Source organism: Syngnathoides biaculeatus, chromosome 10 (genome assembly GCF_019802595.1).
Source record: "Syngnathoides biaculeatus isolate LvHL_M chromosome 10, ASM1980259v1, whole genome shotgun sequence".
NCBI lineage: Eukaryota > Metazoa > Chordata > Actinopteri > Syngnathiformes > Syngnathidae > Syngnathoides > Syngnathoides biaculeatus.
In genome coordinates, this window is record NC_084649.1 from 26,001,888 (window position 1) to 26,018,093 (window position 16,206).

General features: G+C 43.1%; 1 long non-coding RNA gene across 3 annotated transcripts in view; it reads right to left on the bottom strand.

The window, feature by feature from the left end:
* LOC133507319 (uncharacterized) overlaps nt 1-16,206 on the bottom strand; it is a 46,194-nt gene that overhangs the window by 1,875 nt on the left and 28,113 nt on the right. For 2 of the 3 annotated variants that reach the window (XR_009796791.1, XR_009796794.1), the window contains one exon: nt 5,925-6,020. This is a non-coding gene — a long non-coding RNA (uncharacterized LOC133507319). The remainder of the gene's footprint in view (nt 1-5,924; nt 6,021-16,206) is intronic. The other variant, XR_009796795.1, reaches the window with a different exon arrangement.

Below are 16,206 nucleotides of genomic sequence, written 5' to 3' on the forward strand. Positions count from 1 at the left end.
AACGCAGTTGATGACAAACAAAACCGACTGGTGACAGAGAACCACGGGGAAGCCAACACCTTTTCAACAGTTGCCACGGCGGACCGTCAACGCCATGTGCCAAAGGTTCGACTGTACTCAGGGACATTTTTTTGTTTTCTTGTTTGCAACAGGCAAAGAATAAAACGGCTGACAATCTAAACTACTGCAGAGAACACAGAACTTTGCCGCCACCCATCTATTTTCTTAGCTGCTTATCCTCACAAGGGTAGCGGGAGTGCCGGACCCTATCCCGGCTGTCAATGAGCAGGAGGCGGGGTAGTACACCCTGAAATGGTTGCCAGCCAACAGCCACACTCACAATCACACCTTTTTTTGGGTGTCCAATTCATGTTGCATGTTTGTGGGATGTGGGAGGAAGCCGGAGTGCCCGGAGAAAAGCCACACGGGCACGAGGAGAACATGCAAACCCCACACGGGGATGAACACGGGTCGTCAGCACTGTGAGGCAAACGCTTTCCAGCTGCTCCACAGTGCTGCCTGCTCCGCACCCCTGAAAAAAACAAAACTATTTTTCTTTGAAAGTTTTGTTCAAATTTAAAGTTGACTGGGGGGTTGGGGTCTCAAGCCAAAATTGAGGTTTCAAGGCTTGGTGAAGGGTTTCACGTTGGGGTTAGGATTTCAATAGCGTGTTCGTGTTCCAAGTGAGATTTAAAATACAGGCTCGGGTCGATTTGGAATTCCAACACCAATCCTTCCTCCCACATTCCCAAAACATTCAGACCAAATTATACATCAGTGTGAGTACGAATACGGTAGTTGTCTCTCAAGGAGTTCTGCGAATGGTTGGTGATCGGTCCCGGGTGTACTGCGTTTCTCTCGCTGAAATTAAAACGGGGATTGGCTCCAGGCCACCCGCAACCCTGATGAGGATAAGCGTAGAGAAAACGGATGGTGGCCAGTTCTCTCTCACCCGGTCAGGTTCAACGCGATAGAAATTCGATGGCTACGCTCTGCATTTATCTTTTTGCATTAAGTAGAAAAATGCAATCGGAATTTGTGTATTCCATATTTGTTTGAAATGAAATCTCATTTTCTCCCGTTCTGACCCGCCACTGATTCAATTTGAAGTCTCGGGCGGGGAAGGCAAAGTCGAACTAAACCCGTGTCGATGTTAGCAATAAGTAGTTCATTTAAATGCAAATACCAAAAAAAGACACACCGCGTGTTTCCATCCGCGTTTGTCGAACCGTCGCCGCAGGACACGGCGACCTGCAAATAATGGAGGCCGGCGAACCTTTGGCGGCGACAAGCGTCTGAAATCTGAAGTCTCCAACGTGTCTGCCATTTAGTCCAAGGGCGCGGCAAGGACGAGATTTGCTCTCGTGTTACGGCGTAATCTGCTCACCTTTTCGATTGAGATGACGCCCCTTGACCCCAAATGACCATCCATCCATCCATTTTATTTGCCGCCTATCCTCACGAGGGTCGCGGGGACTGCCGGAGCCTATCCCGGCCGTCAACGGCCAGGAAGCAGGATTACACCCTGAACTGGTCGCCGGCCAATCGCAGGGCACGTGGAGGCAAACAGCCGCACTCACAATCACAATTTCGAGTGTCCAATCAATGTTGCATGTTTTTGGGATGTGGGAGGAAACCCACGCAGGCACGTTAAAAAAAAAAAAAAAAAAAAAATTAAAAAATACTTTGCTCTCCACACTGGAGGCCGATGGTTGGTTGAGAGAAAACTGACCCTTCTGTGACATCATGTCCATCTTTTCATGATATTTAAGACCTCCCGTATTTAGATCCTTGTCTATTATTAATGCCCCGCGTTAAATGTTTAATGCGATATCGGGCTGCGAGAGCACCGAGGCAGAAACGATGATAATAAAGCGCCGATGCAGGTAAAATGCATGTTTAGCGGGGGGGGGGCCCTTGGGATTATTTGTGATGGGATTTCCATATTGCCGGCAGTAAAGTTGTCATCATAACCGTTGCCACGGTTATGATGACCCGTGGGAACGTTGCTAATGGCTTTAACAAGATCAATCCGCCATTCCGGATGGCCCTCCAGAAACGTCTTTTGAGTTTTCCTCGTTATTGTTCTGAGGCCAAATAAAAATGTGGCCGCCCAAACTGTAAAGAAAATAAAGCCCCGAAGCTGTGAAATTTAGTACCGTAATTCCCGGCCTACGGAGCGCACCCGGTTATAAGCCTCGCCCGGTACATTTGTAAAGGAAATACCATTTGGTACATAGATAAGTCGCGCGTGTGTGAAAGCCGCAAGTGCCCACATTGAAACACGAGATATTTACAAAGAAAGACGCTACACAGAGTCTAACGCTAATGCTAGCGCCACACTAACCCTAACGCTAGCATTGCCCTAACAGGAGCAGTTAAAAAAGAAACAACATACCGGTAAAAATCACTGAGACACGGCAGTAACAGGGCCAAAGCGGTAAAAGTCACTTCCTCGGCACATATATTCCACCGGTCTCACGCTTACCTTTTCCGCTCGAGTGGCCCTTTGCGGCCGTTAGGAAAAAATGCACAAACTAGCCGCATCGCCGCATAAACCGCAGGGTTGAATACGTATGAATTAAGTCGCGGTTTGTGGGCCGGAAATTACGGTAGCTGCGTCGATCGTGTCAAGTCGCAAGGACCGACAAAGACTCTGGAAGTTCACCACTTTGGGTACTTTTGGGTCATTTCCTGGCTTCTATCAAAGACTAACTTGTCCTAAACTTGCTCATAATATTATTTCTGCAGCTTTTCCTAAAAGTGTACTCAATCAATACTGCGGGAAAGTTCTGCACAACGGGTTGGAAAAATGTGGCTCGGGGCCCGAGGGCTTCAGGTTGGAGCGAGCGAGCGAAGGAAAAGCGGTGCCTTCGTTGCCTTTGCCGTCACCTGACAATCCGACTCAACGGCTGAAAGTCGCTTCAGGTTATTTTCATCTTTGCAAGTATCGTAACGCAACACCGAAAAAAATAATAAATAAATGCAGTCTGGAAATTATTCATTGCGTCCCGAGGCGGTCGACTGATTGTCTCCTTTGAGGGATGTCAGGAACCGCACTGGACGGCCTGAAGAAATACATGCAGAAATGTGCACATATTCATTAAGAAACGTTGACTGACTTTGGATTTGAAGGCCGGGAATCGTCTGGCCCGTTCTATTTTGGGAACGCTCACCGGTTGCAGCACCTTTGTACCCAAATGGGATCCAATACATATTAATAATTTCATTTGTGGTCAGCGCTGAAATTAATGCTTGTAAGGGGAACTCAACCCGAGATGTCATGACTGCGTGTTATATTGTAAATTGAAATATATTTTACGTCAATCTATAAAAAAATAAAAATAAAAGGCGCCACCTTCACAGCATTACGTCACAGATTATGCAGCTACTAGCTCACAGCCCCGGCGTTAGCAGCTAGCTACTTCGGCGTGCCACGTGGAGCAACTTTTTAATGGAACAGATTTTTTTGGGAGATTATTCACGGTTGCTGGATTTTGCTGTGATTATTTTTATACACAGACTGTTCTCTATCAGACTCCGGAAGCAAAAAGCATGAGGAAAGAATGCAAACGAGAGAGAAAGTCCAACGTTTTGGATCATTTCAGTGAATAAAAGAAGCGCACAAGTGCAGTACGTCTGCTGATACTGTACGTCGACAATCGACACTTTTAGCTAACTTGGTATAGCCTACCGCAGCTAGTTAGAACAAACTGTAATCCCTCTGCAGGTGGTTAGGATAGAAGGCGGGTAGACAGCCAGCATAGTGCATTTTTCGAGACTTTAGCGCCCACAAAATGCCGTAAACACAAGCACGTTCTTCGCTAACCAGCCGAGGGTTTCAACGGACGCCGTTGTCAACGCATCGGAGGCGTGCGCGCCGACGCGATACCATACAATCGGGCTACTCGGAAAATTTGTTCAGTGATAGGCTAAAGGTTAAAGTTAGGGTTGGTGAGGCGGTTTGGAATAAGTGCTGCATGTAGTTTGTATAAATTTCGTTTGTACTTTTCTACAGCAGTATCCCGTGCGCCAGACGAGCAGTTTGACCTGTACACGGGCACAAAATTCAACCCCCAATATTATTTGTTGACTCTCGGTCCGGGGCCAGTACCGAATGTCCCGTGGTTTGGAGACGGCCGCTCTGCTTAGCATTTGGAATTTCTCTTAATCTCCGGCATGCTTTTAATCACATCTGCGCAATTTGCGCCAAAAGCCATGACATCGTGCAGCTGTCGCTTCGTGGCCGCGCTTGCCAGCAATCAGCTTTGCCTGCGCGCTCACACGATTGCGCTTCGACGAGAAAAAAATATTACGACCAATCATTTGTCCTTCTTTCACGCTACATGAGGTACACCTGCGCTGTAGGCGCTACGCACACTTTTCCGTTTTGTAATCATTTTCACATTCTCCTCTTTCAAACGAATGACCTTTTGGGGCATATGAACATGCTTGAATAGTCGCCAAATTTGGTGTGTACCCTGGGAACATTTTTAGCAGCCCTTAAAAAGGCCCCCAAAAAGTCACAAAGCACTGCAAAGTTGGGAAGTGAGGCTTTAAAACTGGGGTCTTGAATCCGTCTTAGCCTTTCAAATCAGAGTGTTTCACCTGGACGAAGCCCAAGACGGGTTTTTAAATTAGGGCTTCAATTTGGGGTTCAAGGGGAAGTTAGGGTTTGAAATCAGGGGATTAAATCAGGGTTAGACTTTCAAGTTGGGGTTTCAAGACTCGAGTAGAGCTTCAAATGGTGATTTGAAATCAAAGTTGACATTTTAGATTAAGGTTTCAAATCTGGGTTAGATTTTCAAATTCGAGTTTAAGAACAAGATTCGAGATTGAAATCAAGCTTTATGAATTCAAGGTAAGGCTTTGAATTCAGGGTTTGAAAGCAGAGGTTCAGGTCTGGTTCAGGACTCGAATTAGCCGAGAATTGAGTTTCAAATTTGGCTTTCACCGGCAGGTTAGCGTTTTAATATCTGGTCTCAAGTCAGTGTTCGGGTTTTAACGGGGTTTTTATCAAATCGGGGTTTGAAGCCAAAGTCGGGGCGAGGGTTAAATATCCTGAAAAAGAAGAATCCTAAAATTTGGACATCAGAGTTCACCTTGTTCTGCCCCCTGAAAAGTTAAATAGAATTAACGCCCGACACGAGTTTCGTCAGTCCACATGAGACATGTCGAACATGAACATAATGCACGAAAGACTCTGGAGGACCCCCCACCCCCAAATTGAACAAAATTCTTTTGGAGCAGCTATTTTGCTTGAAATGTCGTAGTGCTCGTATTTCTACAAAATCATACTAGGGAATTAAAAAAATATATTTCAATTTATAGCACCAGTTCCATCGATCAATACCAACTTGGGGGAACATATTCATCATAACGATGCATAAAAAAGTAAAAACTCATGTCCCAAATCAAACGGGCAAAATCCAGGACGCCTACGCAACCCCAATCGGAAGCGGGTATCCTACAAAGACGGGTGACACTAAAGTTCTGAGCTTGTCGTATGTGGTTGGAGCATATCACAAAATTTTGCTGACCGTTTTGAGAATCATCATGAAAATCTTTCACCAGTGTATGTGTGTGTGTGTGTGGGTGGGGGGGGGGGATCAGATGCCTCATAATGAGGTGCAAAGTGGCCATTTTGATCCTCCACTCAAGTCACCAAATGTCGCGTCCGTGCCTGACAAAGGGTTAAAAGGTAGAACATTCACAGAGTCTACTTTACACGTCCCCGCTGATGGATGCCCCCCCCCCCCCCCCCCTTCTCGGAGCACGCAGCTCCTCTCGCGTCTCAGCATCGGATGGCGCGGGGGGGGCCCTCACGTGGATCACATCTGGCCCTCATCAAGCTTGCAGACCGGGAGGGGGAGGTGTGGAAAAAAAAAAAAAAAAAAAAAAAACACCTGAAAAGACGTGCTCACCTTGGCTGTCGCTTCACTTGGAATTGGACTTCAGCCATCTGGAAATGACCACTTCTTGGTAATCATTCCTGCTTGACAAAATGGGAGGGGGATAATCTCAAAAAAAAAAAAAAAAAGGAGAACAAAGTCAAGACAAAATAGATCAAACTACACTAGATAAAATATTACAAAAATGTTTTTTAATGGCTTATTATTCAGAGAAGTTTCATTTTTTAAAAAAAACTATTACAATCTTAGTTTGTGTGTGAAAAAAAAATTGTTATATTTTTCATGAAAAAAGAAAATTATTCTGTATTTATAAGCATCATTACATGAAGAATTTTATGTATTTTTTTTGTGAAACAAAAATTATAAGTAACTTTTTTCCACACTAAAGTCACAATATTACAAGAAAAAAGGTGGATTTTTTTTTTTTTTTTAAGAATAAAAAATTTTGCAGGAAGGGTGGGATGAGTCGTGGCTAATTTAAATGAGACAAGACCGACCCGTTTTTGTGGGTTATATTCAGTGCGACCAAAAAAAAAAAAGGCGAATGTGAATCGGTGGCTTGGTGATGAAGTGCTGCCTCCATGATTGAAAATACAGCCAATCTATCAGGGTGCTGGGTTTGTGTGTGCGGGGATAATATTTAAAAAAAAAAAAAAAAAGAGAACGAAGTCGAGACAAAACAAACCAACCTACAATAGATAAAATATTACAAAAATGTTTTTTTTTTAAAGGCTTATTATTCACAGAAGATATATTTAATGTTACAAATCTTGGAGTTTGCGTGAAAAAGTTATATTTTCCATGAAAAAAGAAAATTATCCTGTATTTAGAAGTAACATTGCATGAAGAATTTGATGTTAAAAAAATTTTGTGAAACAAAAATTAAAAGTGACTTTATGCCACAGTTTTATTATTATTACACAATATTACAAGGGAAAAAAAGTGGATTTTTATCTATTTTTTTCTAAGAGGAAAAACTTTTTGCAGGGAGTGGTTAATTTAAATGAGACAGGACCAACGCGTTTTTGTGGATTATATTCAGTGCGACCAAAAAAAAAAGGGGCAAAATGTGAATCGGCGGCTTGGTGATGAAGTGCTGCGTCCATGGTTGAAAATACAGTTAATCTATCAGGGTGCTGGGTTTGTGGGAGGGGGGAGGGGTAGCCAGTGGTCCCTCAAAAGTCCTCAGTTGGCTGAAAATGCTTAACTGGAATACGTTAGAGGGAGCACGTGACTCTGACTTCACTTCCGGTGGCTGTCTATACGCTGGAGAATTCATTTCAAGATTCTTTCATAAGTTTTGAAGTCTGTATATGGTTCTATTACGCCTGACCTAGTAGAAAAAGGTACAGTTAACCTGTTTATCCATCATGACTTCATATTTGTGTGATATTTTTGTTGGGTGCCGTGCCCCTTAAGCATTCTATGATGTAAAAAAAAAAAGCCTTCCATTATTAAAGGATGGGGAAAAAACTGCTATACGTGGCTGAATTAGCAAACAAGTAGCTGCTAGCTTTATTGTGACATCACAGCCCTGGTTGTCATGGTAACATCGCCCACATTTGGCCATGAACTGCCCCCCTAAAACTGAGTGATTTAAACGCCGGTGTGACAATTGGACATTGAGCGTCATTCTTTTTCCTTTGTGCATTTCAAGCGAAGAATGTCAAAGACCTTTTTTATTAAGACATCTGGGAACTGTTTAAAGTGTGTGTGTGTGTGGGGGGGGGGGAAATGCACACTATGTCTCCATATTGTGCACTTAAGAAAGGTTGACGCAGGCAATTATATAGATTACTCATTCGAGTGTAAACATTTAATCAGTTAAAGCATTGCACGTAAGCGTTTTTGCCGAGCCTCGACAGTATTGACGAGGCTTTTCTCCGGCTTCCTCTCAGTCATAACAGACCCGAGGGCAAAGCACGGTTGAAGGTTAAGCCTTCTAATGAAACCAGGCTGGGCTGAGCTGGGCTGGGCCGGGCCGGACCGGACTGCGACGGCTGGGAGCCCTTTTACAATGCGGTGCGCCAATGAGGGTCTTCACGCTTGTTAAACGAGGCCCGCTCTTGACCAGAAAGCCACATTTGACCTACTTTGGGCCAGTCTCACCAGTTGATACTAAATTTGCTAGATGTCAATCACAGCACAATTCGCTGAGGATCCATGCCTGATATTGAACAGGAACTGGGAAGCAGCCATTTTGCGCTAAGTTCCAGGGTTCATATTTTGACCCAATATGAAAAGGCAATTCCTCCAAGTCAATCTATTAAAAAAAAAAAAAAAAATTGTGTGTGTGCTTGGTTAAAGGTCAAGTTTCATCCCTATAAACATTCTAATTCAGATAGTGAATTAAAAAATAGTTATAACATTATTCAATTCAATGTCTACTCAGAAAAATAATTATGAGCGGCGAGCGCGTCATCCGTGCGTAAAGTAGCGGAAGTGTCATTTGACATCCAAGTGGTCACCATATTGGTTGCATTTACAGTCCGTGACGTCACCCCGGACATCCGCCATTGAAAACACGCTGTGGCCCCTACTGTGGGACACGCCCCTTCAGACACGGAAGCTCTTTTCGAAGAAGTCAGGTCATCCTCCCGAGTGTTCGAGCAAAGTCCAGCAATGTAACGAGCCGGCATTTCGGCTAACACGAAGGAACAACCTTCCCGGAGGTAAAACTAATAGAAACAAACGAGTCCACTTGAGGGCGGTCCTGCCATGTACGTCACTTCGTGCTTCTTCTCGAAAACAAATCCCTCGAGAGGATTTTCATGGCGGGAGTTACAAAAGGCCATATACGTCAAAATCATGTTTTATGGTGAACAAAAAAAAAATGGATCCATGTCGGCTGCTGTTTTTTCACTAATAACGTTCTAAAAATCGTGCATTTCATGACAGTGGCCCTTTAAGTGCCGATTGCATGGATTACACATAACTACAAAACATTAGTTCATGGGTGAAAATGGATTTATATCACCGTTATTTATTCAGGTAAGCCAACCTGGTTGAAAGTAGCAGGCAAAATAAAAGCAAATACAATAAATGTGTACACAGCAATTGGTTAATCTAATATAGTTATACACAAGTGCATGATGTAGCATTGGATGAAATAAATGTTCAGACCAAGCTAAAAACGAATTCATAAAATAAATAAAACTAATCGTTTCACGTTTACAAATCTAAATAAAGTCCAGATCCATCCTTCCCTCAACACAAGGCACAAGAGGTTTAAAAGAGCTGTTTTAACCCCTTTAAAAATAAAAAGAATGAATGTCATTTATTGCTGTCATCAACCAACAATATTTACACATTAGGTGTGAGAATCCCACTCATATGCAGACGCGCACAACTTTGGGGAATTGTGCACGGCTCCCTGCAGAAAAGTGACAGGAGGCCACAGCGATGCAGGCCTGAAAAGGTCAAAGCGGGAATGGTTTCCGGCCTGGTCCAGGGTGGGATCATCTAGTGCGGCATGCGCGCTTATTTCAATGAGGTCCTCCTTACGCGACGACGACTCGTATTCTTTCAGCGACGAGATCGGCCGTGAAATCACGACAGAATGATTTATTGCATATGTTGTGTTACTGGGGAGTCGCGTTCACATTAAATCGCTTCGTGTTAGGGATGGGGGAAAAAAATCCACTAGATCCGAAGAAGAAACTACATTGACTGACGAACGATGTCAGGTTTTACATAATATTACAAGAAATGAGGCTTTAGTGGCACTTGTAAGACTTTGAGGGGAGAAAAATTATGTTGGAAAAATGTGCACAGTGTTGCTATGTTTTTATATTTTGAGTTCAGAAAGCTGTATATTATACCAAAAAAAAAGTTGGATTTACCTTTGGAAAGAAGTCACAATATTACAACAACAAATATCATAATTGAAGAATGAATTTGCCTTTTCTTTTTTGCACAACCCAAGTTTTAAAAAAAAGAGTAAAGGTTCAAATTTAAACAAATAAAACATGAGCATAAAATTCCATTTAAAATTTAACTTTAAGGAATACAAAAAAATTTCTGAAAAAATGTACTGTCAAAGTTATGAGAATAAATGTGTATATGATATAATGAAAAATTGCTTACAAAGGTTTCAATATGAGACAGAAATCACAATCCAAGAATATCTCAATTTTCTATTTTGAAAAAAACTTAAATAGAAAATGTTCTCCCAAAAAGCCCAATAATATAAGAATATTGTTTTGCTTTTATTTAAAAAAAAATGGTAAAATTTTCGAGGAAAAAAAGGTGTATACAATATATAGTTTCCATAAAGTCTAAGCATGTAAGAATATTTTTTCTGTAATATTGTCATGAGGAAAAAGCCAATACAATGAGCACAATGTCAGATTTCATTTTACAAAAAGTATCAAATGTCGAGGCAATCAAGCTTTTGTTGTTCTTTTACGCAAAACAATGACACGAGTTGTTGTTTTTTTTAGTAATACATTTCAGAATCACGCAAGAATAAAGTCTGAATTCATTTTACACAAAATGTCTACTATACTGTACACCACAGACCTCGGAGCTCGTTTCAGCTCTTTGCAGAGGATAAAGAATGTACGACTGACTACTCTTCTATTAAATGTCTGTCGTTAGACTGTGTTCAAATTTCTATCTGTTCCTCTAAGTTTTATGTTGTTTTTTCAATTATGTGTGAGCATTAGCATTGAAGTATACTAAACATGTCATGGATTTACAAGGACTTCCTCTTGCAGAGGAATTTTGACACTTTTCTTTTCAAATCCACACTTTTTGGCCGATGATATTCCACTCCATTCCATTTGCCAAGCCACATATCGACACGAGGGTCGCAGAAGTGCTGGAGGCTATCCCAGCTAACTTTGGGCGAAAGGCGGACTAGACCCCGAACTGGTCGCCAGTCAGTCGCAGAGCACGTATCGACACCATCACTGAGCGGGAATCGATCCCACGTTGCCTTCACCAAAGTCGGGTACGCGTACCACAACACCATCAGTGACTTAGCTGATGACTAACGTAAATATTCAAAAGCTTGGCAGTACACAAAAACCAGGTTTGCGTTCGCCCTGGGCCTCCAGATGACAAAATATGCAAACATCATTTGTGAAAAAGGGCCGCTAACGAGGTGTCTGTTTGAAACCCAAACCGAGCGCTTTCCTTCTGCTTGTGTACGACCGAGCAACTTTTTTCCCGGGTGCGTGGAAACGGGACAAGAAACTAGCGAGTGAAGTGCAGCACATCTGGAAATCGGCCGCCCGATGAGGATTACGCGCAGCTGTCTCGTACAACAAAGTCCATCTGCATTGTTAGTTGTGTGTACATTGAGTGTGGGCACGGGCACGAACACGAACGTGTACGTATCGCGACAAGACGACGTGTCGATGAAAGAAATGACAGGAATGGAACCGAACGTGCGCTGGTGGTCTTGTGGTTCACAGCCCACGTCCGTATTTCATACGTCCTTTGATTAGGCTGACAACTTGATATACGGTACGTGTGTCACAACAACATGAATTTGCCCAGTGAAAAGCCAATTTATGAGTTGAAATAGAAGCAAATTTTTTGTGAAATGGTTATTTTATGATTGCGTTTGACACAGAAACATCGTGCACTATACGCACACTAAACAGGATTGGATGTCTTATTTTGCTAAATTGAAAAAGTGATGGTGTTTCAGATATTTCTGCTAAAAGTTCTTCCATTTTGAAGGAAAAAAAATATTAAATGGGTAAAAAAAAACAAAAAGTTGTATTTTGGGAATAATTCGTTGTCATATGAGGATACTAATATTGTTTGGAAAAAAAATGCGTAAATGAAACTGCCTTTTAAAAAAATACATAATTTTTTTTCACCCAAATCCATGTAAACATTTGAAAAAAGAAGCTTTAAAATATACGATCTTAAAAAAAATAAGGGAAAAATGTTATTTTTGAAAGTTATTTTATCAGACACAAGTTAGTTTTTCCGTGAAAAAATATTGCGAGGAAAAAAAGTTAATATGTACATTTTTTTGAACCCAGAAATATTTTTTCCAGAAAAGTGTTGCATTCATTGAAAATAAAATGTAATGAAATAAAAGTTGGATTAAGAAAAAAAAAAAATACGGTGCTGTCTTGCGTGATTGGTGCCTTTCACACACTGCAACATTTCATCTCGCATTTCATGAAGACGAATACGAGATTTACGTCACAACAGCGCCAACCTGCCGTATGAAAATAAGTGAAGAAATTCTATTGTGGGGAGCTGGAATTGAAACTAATCCATTGTGAAAAAGCCCTTGAAAGGAAATAAATATCACATGCAAAAAGAAGAAACTGATGTCATCGGCAGGAGGAGGAGGAGGGAGTGGGTGGAGTGGGGGGGGGGGGCGACCTGCTTGCTCAAGTGGCAGTCGACAGCGGTTAAATTCATTGTTCCCCTCATTGCAGCGCCCCCATGATGAGGTATCAACAGTGTGAACGAGGCTCATAAATAATGCACGACGGGCGGACTCCATGAGAATTAAAGGGCCAGCATGTCCACGTCATAAACGGCCTCCTGAGCGCACAAGCAGCAGTCGGGCCCCTCTTGTAACTCCCTGAGAAATGCGCTATTTCACAGTTCTTGCTTAAAAATGCCACATTCACACGATGGTAATCCGCATCTGAAGTGACTCTCCAAACGGATTTAACAGGACAGTGCAGGGCCTGTGTGGTGCAGCAAAAAAAAAAAAAAAAAAAAAACAACTGGAGGAACAGCACGTGACACTACAGGTGGGCAAAGTACGGCCCGCGGGACACATCCGGCCCGCTCTTTGCTTTGCTTAGTCCAACCAAATAAGCATTTACATGATACTGAAATTGAGATTTTATTGTTTTTATTCATGTACACAGATGTTTTATTTCATGTAAATAAGGAAATAAATGCGTTTTAGCTAACTCATTGTTTGAGCGATTAGAAATAAATTGAACCCCAGCGAAATGAATACAAAGGCCATTAATCTTTTCTAGCCGCCTAAAACAAAACAAAAAAACATACTCTTAACATTTGTACAATAAGAGAGTCAAACTCCTTTTTCGTCCCATTTTGACAAGCGCATTAGTTTGATTATGGAAGTAAATATGTGCCACCGGGATTTGAATCTGAAATGTAAAGTGATCACACTTTCAATCGTTGCATTTCAGTGTAACTTTTCAATGTAAACAATTCAACCGGCTACAATTTGCTGTCTAAAATTCACTGTCTTACTTCAGGTCAGAACCGAACACCCAGCCAATCGCAGTTCGCTTTCTTAGTCACGTGACGTCACATACTACGAAAGCGTAACTGCGATTGGCTGGCTCTTCGGTCCTGACCTGAAGTAACCCTCCCTGGTGCCACAGATGGTGAATTTTAAACAGCGACTTGCAGCCTGTTGAATTGCTAACATTGAAAAGTTACACTGAAATACAACAATTGAAAATGTGATCAATTCACATTTCTAATTCAAATCCTGTTTTCTGTGGAATTTCAAATTCAAATCCTGGTGGCACATATTTACTCCCATACTTGATTGTCAAATATGCGGGATAGTACTGCTCCCTCCACGCTTGCGATGAGACAAACTGGCGACCTCGGGCAGCGAAAAGCCAGCTCTTCAGTTCTCTGACGTAACAAGAACAGAAAAGGCACTTGGCACTCACTTGAGTTTAATAATTAATGCTCGCAGCTCTCATTAATCCCTTCGCAGGAAGCTGCGGTCAGAGAGTGGTCCTGGGTTAGAATCGGTCAAGCGCGACGTTTTTCAGCTTGCTGAGTATTTTTCCATGCATCCGTTTCCGATACTACTTGCTCTCGTTAGAGTCGGAGGTGGGCTGCAGTCCATAGTGGCTGACCTTTGGCGAGAGAAGCGATGGACAGTAAATTCTCTACTAGTTGGCAATCAATCACAGGTCCATCGATCGATTCATTTTCTAACATGCTTATCCTCACAAGGGTCGCGGGACACGCGATTTTTCGCCGCGTAAGCTATAACTACTGTATTCACGAGTGAAAATACTCTTAATGTTGCTTTAAAGAACAATGAGGAAATAGCTGTACTTGGTATTTGTCTGCATACAAACTGAAGCGTGTCAAGTGCTGCACCCTCAGGTGAAACAACCCATTACATCTTTATCCGCACTCTGGTTTTTCAGCAAGTGGTAGCGGCTCACTTCGTCTACCTCTGCTTCCAGTTGTCATGGTATTGGTACCCCAAAACCGGTTAAGTTTTGGTTGACTTAAATAACCAGCTGTGACAGACATGTTGTTAAGACGGGTACCCTGTTTCAAATAATGAAACAAAAAGCACAATATAATTCATTTACATCCCTCCTTACAGCAGTTAAAGGAAAGTCTTTAGTCTGAGAGTATCCCCAATGGTGTCCCGGTGGCTCTCATTAGCAGAGAAGCGATGAGTGAAAGTGAGCGAAAGCTGTGGGTGGAGGTTTACGCTAGGTCCACATGAAGGGTGACCATGCCGGTGGGTTTATCTGGGCAACGGGAGAGGGCAGTGCACTTGAAAGAGCAAGGGAAATGGCTCGCGCAAACAACTTCTCCAGCGGCCCTTTGAGCCCAGATCAGGTGTCACCACCGCATGCCAGAGTTTATATAGCACCAGGCAACAAGTTGAGGAAATCTGAGCCCCTCAGAAGCAGTGGGTTGGCTTTCCTCAACACTCTGGCAGCCCCCGTGGCCGGATACCAAGCCCCGGTTTCCCCACTACTCGGGGTGTGCGTTACCTCTTCAACAGCGCTAAACCGTCCCTCCGTCACCTCTTGGCCCCCGTGTGAAGTGTGTCCAGCTGCTCTCCGGTTTCACAGGCACCGCGGCCAAAGTCCTCTGACGACAGCCCCAGAAGGATTGCCTGACGTAGGCCGTTCCCTTGGAATCGATGTTGGTGGAATTGCCGGGAGAAAGTCAAGAAGAGTACTGTACATTGGCACTTCGAAGAGGACGCTGCTGATGGTTGAGCAATCCTCAAGTGCTGGAGGGGAAGAGGAGGTTTCTTTACAGGGATTGAATTTGTTCCTCTTCCCAGTACCAAGGTTCTGATTCCCTCCTACCAAAATCTTTAAAGTCAGGACTCCTCCCAACACAAGGTTATTAGAATTTGTACAAACAGTACATTGCATTTGCATTAGTAGTTCCCAATTTGTTGCACTTGAGAACACTAAGAATCCTCGCAGACGGCGTGCAACCTGTCTAAATGGTAGCCATGGCGACAGATGGGAAAGCGAGCGCCAAGGCGGGACAAGCATGATTGCGGGAAGATAACCCGCAACCCTAGCGTGTCGTCGCCTCTCTCTGGACAGATACGTCTGCGGTTGGATTCCACCCAACGAGGTACCAGATAGGAAGTCTGAGCCCATCAAAACAAAAAGCTTGATCAGATAGACCAGCTTTAACGGTCTAGCGACTGATAAGGAAACCTCTCTCATGAAACGAAAAGAATAGTCAGTCCACCCAGTTGACTGTACAGATAAGTATTTGAACTTCTAATAAGACGAAAACGGCATGAAGTGCCTCCTGGCAGCACGGTTGACCGATGGTTAGGGTGTCTGCAGCACAGTCGAGCAATTTTGAGCAGACATCTCAGCTCAGGCCCTCCTGTGTGGACAGAATGGTTGTTTGTCTGGCAACTGACTGGTGATGGATCCAGGGGTGTGGCCTGCTTCTCGGTAGAAATCCACTGGCATAAAATTAATGAATGGCTGGTCTGGGTTGGAATCCGACCTCTGGCCTTCCTGTGTATGAATGAGTTTCCATGTCCTTCTCTTACATGGAGTACACATGCTAGGCTTCTCCAGGTACTCCAGCTTCCTCCCATATTCCAAAAACATGCATGAAGATTCTCAACTGTTCAACGGTGTGAAGATGAGATTAAAAGGTTGTTTGTCCGTATGTGCCCCACGATTGGCTGGTAATTGGTCCAGAGTGTGCTCCACTTGTTTCACCCACAATCTGCTGCTCCAAAATGGACGGATGGCTTGAAACAAGTGCTTTCTGAGCTACGGTGGACTAAGCGGTTAGCACAAATGTCTAGTGAATTCCACCTCTCCCTCACAGTTGAGACTTTCTAGGTTTGAGTCTTTTCCGCCCGTGTTCCCAAAATGTGGATGGATTGAAGCGTTTTTTTTAACTTTATGTTCCTTGTGACTGCTTGGCGACCACTTCTGTGTATACCTGCATCTCTCGCCAAAAGTCACTTTGGAAAGACTCACCTGTGATGCTGAACAAGATAAATTGTAGAAAACGGATAGAATAGATGGATAGCTGTAGGAGGTTGGAATACATTGAATACATCTGCTGAGGT